This window comes from Plecotus auritus, assembly GCF_963455305.1.
Source record: "Plecotus auritus genome assembly, chromosome: 4".
Classification (NCBI taxonomy): domain Eukaryota; kingdom Metazoa; phylum Chordata; class Mammalia; order Chiroptera; family Vespertilionidae; genus Plecotus; species Plecotus auritus.
The window spans coordinates 103,346,392-103,351,310 of NC_137775.1; the positions used below are offsets into that span (position 1 = coordinate 103,346,392).

At 47.8% G+C, this 4,919-nt stretch overlaps 1 long non-coding RNA gene across 1 annotated transcript; it reads right to left on the reverse strand.

The window, feature by feature from the left end:
• Positions 1-244: 244 nt before the first annotated feature.
• Positions 245-4,710, reverse strand: LOC308246365. The gene is made up of 3 exons (XR_013960405.1): positions 4,537-4,710; positions 2,729-4,114; positions 245-1,626 (listed from the first exon to the last, which is right to left on the reverse strand). It is a non-coding gene; the product is annotated as an uncharacterized lncRNA (long non-coding RNA).
• Between the last annotated feature and the right edge of the window lie 209 nt (positions 4,711-4,919).

The following is a 4,919-nucleotide window of genomic DNA, read 5'->3' on the forward strand; positions in this document are numbered from 1 at the left end:
GACCCCACCAGGTCTGTGTGGGATTTAAGACTTAGTGAGCAATGTACTCATTTAAGTGTCCATTATCTTTATACTCTGGGATCATGTAAATCCAACAAGAGAATCCAAACAGCTGGCCTGGAATTAAGTGTGAATCTCTCAGCTCCCCTGCCCCCTGTGGTTGGGCTATCCCACCCAGAGGATGTACCAGCCAGGCCAGCTTGGGGTTGTTAGGCTTTTAGGGAAAGAAAGGAGCATCATGTCTAGGAATTTCCAAAATAGGTTTATCTAACCTCCCGTCCTTTCCATCCTGGGTATTACTCAAGAAGTGGCCATGGGGACATGTTCCTTTCTCCGGACTGCAGAATTCGATGACTGAGCTGGGCCCCGAGGAGGTGAGAAAGAAAGTAAAAAATCCTTTGTAGTCAACGCTTAAGAAGGCTGTTTCAACCTCTCAATGATGAAAGGAAGCATGAAAGGTCGTTGATACCCTGTCAGCTCATTGTCAAGAGGCTTTGCAATAAAAGGCACACCACTCTCAGCTTGAAAACAGCCTGACTAGCTGAGAACGGGACAGTTTCAGGGTCACACTGGTAGGCTGGAGTAGGCTGATTGGACTAAAATCACAACACTGTGCCCTAAAGAATGTCAGCGGTGGTGAGGCACCGTGGAGAGCCCTGAGGGGGTCAAAGATCCCCTGAGGTTCATCTGCCCAGAGCAGGTGTGGATATGCCCCTTCCTACGTAGCCTTCCTTGTAAAAATGAACAAACATTGGCAATTGTCAAAGTCCAGGTCAAGCTGAGTCCTCCACGCTGCCCAGTCTGTGAGAGGGAAGCTCTTGCCGTGTCTGGTATAGGATGGGTCCAGGCACATGGGGCAATTGCACAAACAGGCTCCCATCAGCCAGTCACAGCAGGGAGCAGGTGCTTCCAGGGCACCCCCAGCCCCCTAGCGCCTTGATGAGCAGGTCAGCAGCTGTGGTTTATTTTCACAGCTTGAAGCTCCAAAGAGAGATGTCTAATGAGTCTAGTTTTTCAAGTGTCAGACCAGATAGCTAGGCCATTGGCCAACAGCCCAAGAGTCAATAAAATATGGGAATATTGATTGAGGGGGGAGTATTGATGAGAGCTGTGAAAAGGGCCTTGAGTTCTGCCCACCAAGTAGGGTGAGAGCACCTTTTTGGTTCTGCATACTGGCACTGAGGTGGAGAGGCAGGCCAATCCAGATTGGAGGTGGAGAGTTCAATAAGCAAAGGACCACATCTATAAAGTTTGTCTAGAGTGGCTGCAAAGCTAGTAGATCTCCACACCTGCCCATCAGAATCTTAAAAGCATGTCGAGGTCTTCACTGGGTTCAGTCACATATTCAGTCCAGATGGTCTCAGCAACATCTTATTCTCAAGGCGACGGCCTTACAGCAGCTCCTGGTGCGGGAATGGTGGGCTCAGCATGCATTCCAACACAGCATGCATTCCAAGGACGGGAGGGCATGCGGAGCCTCTGACTGCCCGGCAACGGTGGGGCAGCTGCTGTCATGGTCTCTCGGTGACCTCCTCCAACAGTAGCTCATAGGTTTGTGGAGCTTCAGGCGTAGAAAACTTGCCACAGCTTGCTAGATTGTGACAATGGGGTCTTCCATTTTATTGCCTATTAATGAGAAAGAATTGGGGCAATGGTTAAAGACCAAGAACCAGGAAGTTGATTCAAAGACAGTTGCCCAAATGGTGCCTGGCTGTTGCTAAACTTCAGACCAGGGTCTTGGTCACTGATCTGGTGGTTAGCTCAAGGGCTTTCTCAGTATTTGGAACCATGTACGTCAGAAACAGGAGGGCTTCTCCCTTTCTCCCTTCTCATCAGCCTTCAGTTCCATCAACCTCAGGATCCATATATAGAGTTTCCCACAATACCCAGCTCTCCTCCGGCATCCTTCCTCCCTCTCATTGTCTTCACACTCAAACCCAGGGGTGGGCAAACTTTTTGACTCGAGGGCCACAATGGGTTCTTAAACTGGACCAGAGGGCCGGAACAAAAGCATGGATGGAGTGTTTGTGTGAACTAATATAAATTCAAAGTAAAGGAGCGGAGGGGAGACCAAGAGAACCGGATAGAACAGCCGGATCCGGCCCGCGGGCCGTAGTTTGCCCACGGCTGCTCAAACCCAATACCTATCTCATATCCTGTTCCACTCCTCAGAGTCCCTGCGCCACCATCCCCACTCACACTGCAGAGTGCTCCTCAGCCTGTCCTCAGAGCTGTCAGGCCCTTCCCACTGCCTCGGCCCAGCCTATGTCTGCTGCTCTCCCGTCTTGTAAGGAAATGTAAGCAGCTGAGAATCTACAGCCAGGCAAGCCTTGTGCTGAGCGCTGATGAGCCGGTGCTGCAGAGACAAATAAACGGGCCCGTCCCAATCCATCTCTCTCCAAACTTATGCTGTAATGCTTATTGAGTGAGCAAATAAATGCCCTGTTCATCCCATATCTCTTTGCTGACACTCAAGATTTGAGGATCAAATCAAATCAAATGGTCCAGGGGCCAACTGCCTAGTTTTGTAAATAAGGTGATTTGGCCCAGCTGGCGTGGCTCGGTGGTTGAGCATTAATCTACCGTGTTTTCCCAAAAATAAGACAGTATCTTATATTAATTTTTGCCCCCAAAGACACGCTAGGTCTTATTTTCAGGGGATGTCTTATTTTTCCATGAAGAAGAATACGGTACACATTTATTGTTAAATGAAAATAAAGGAAATTACCTGTATACGGTACGGTAGTACGATAGTTGTCAACACAAACCAGACAAACTGTGAATCCTGCAGTATCAAGAATTTACTCATTTATTCAATGACTATCATGTCATCATCTTCTGGAACATCATCATAACAATCCAATTCCTGAATTTCCTGGTGAATTTCTTGTGACTCCATTTCTTTCAGAATCAGTGGACCAAATCTCTCATGTTTAGCAATAGCACTGTCTTTAAATGAGTACTTCTTGTCAAGGTAGCCTGCTCGCAGTGCATATGCAATGCAACTGTCAGTGATTTTCTCCCATGAATTCTTCACCCAAGTCACAACTTCTTGCAGTTGAGGTTTCACAAAGTTTCCACGCTGATTTCTCTCCATTCTATTTTCAATGTAGTCATTAATTTCCATGCGCAAATTGTCTTTGAATGGCTTGTTTATTGCAATATCAAGAGTCTGGAGATAGGCCGTCATTCCTGCGGGAATCATTATCTGATCTATTTTTCTTTCGTGAAGAAATGTCTTCATGTCTTTAGCGTGGTGAGTGCTGGCTGCATCCCAGACTAGCAGACCTCTTCGGCTCCCTCACATAACAAGCGGCAGCATTAAATCGACCCACTTCCTTATAACTGCTTGTGTGGCCCAGGCTTTTTCAGTTTCAAGAATAAAAACACCCAAAACACGTTCAATCTTTTCCTTCTTGCCCTTAGAAATGATTAAAGGTGGGATTTTAGTGCCATCCAGATGAATTGCCAAAATACAGGAAACACGTGCGTGCACTTTCGTAAGCAGTGAAGGGAATGTACGCTAAGGAGGCACCCTGCTGTTCAATTGTTGTTTGAGATGATTGTCCCATAAACACTGCAGTTTCATCCATAGCAATCATGTTGGAAAGATTGTATTTAGAGAAATCAGCATCATCAATAAAGGACTTGAATGCAAGTGCTCGCTTAATAACTTGAGTATCTTCCAACCTAAACAATGTTGTAGATCTTCTTAAAGACAGTTCACTTCGCTGAAGGAAATTATCCAGCCAGTGTTGTGATGCTTTGAAGTCTTTGGGGGCTATGTCAAACTGTGGTGCCATTGCAAGGGCAAATTCTTGAATCTGAGCCCTATTCACAAACAAAGCCTTTGCTCTCCTGTCAACAACCCATTCACAGATCAGGTCTTCCAGCTCGGAAAATAATGGTTGCTGACCTGATCCACACTTGTGCTTTTTAGCATTTCCCTTGTCCACTTGTTCAGTGAGGTTACCATACTCTGCTCGCCATTTTCGGACCAATCGGATACTCAACATCTTCTCTTTGCAGAAAGCAGTAAGATTTTGGCCCCAAGAGTCTTCCACGATTCCTTTCTTGTACTCCACGGAGTAGCTTTTTCTTTTTGCGCTCATTTCTAGGGGTAAAAAAAAAAAGGAATTGGGGTATCAAGGTGGGGGGAGGGGGATCACTCAAAATGACACAGGGGGGATCAGAGGGGGGAATCAAAATGGCACAGGAGAATCAGAGGGGGGATTACCATTTTAGTAACCCCTTTTGATCCTCCTGTGTCATTTTGATTGCCCCCTCTAATCCTCCTGTGTCATTTTAAGTGATCCCCCTCCCCCCACCCCTGTGCCACTGAACACCTTCACCAGACATCCCCCCTACCCCTTTATCAGACATTTACCCCCTGGGGCCTGCCTGGGGACTGTCACTGGGCTTGCTGGGGCCTGGATCTGGGCTGGAGCAGGGTCTGCCACTGACTGAGAACCTTCAGTCATCATGAAGGCGGCCATGAGCATCAGGTAGTGTCACCAGAGACAGACCAGCACTCACCACCTTCGCCGCGTCCCGTCCGCTCTAATCCTCCTGTTCTTCTACACGCATCTGCGAAAGTCTCCTCCTCTCTCCTGCCCCCGCGCTCACCGCTCACTCCGACCTCCACTCCGCCTCCACACAGCAGTGACGTCAGGACTCCGCGTAACGTCACTGGTTGCTAGATGCCAGTCAGGGCGGCCCTAGCGACCAGTTTACGGTAAATTAATTTTCATTCTGAGACAGAGCCTGGGGGCCTTATTTTCGGGGGATGCCTTATATTTCACTCAGAAGGAAACATGTAAGTAGGTCTTATTTTCGGAGGATGTTTTATTTTCGGGGAAACACGGTAGGAACCAGGAGGTCATGGTGCGATTCCTGGTCAGGGCACATTCATGGGTTGC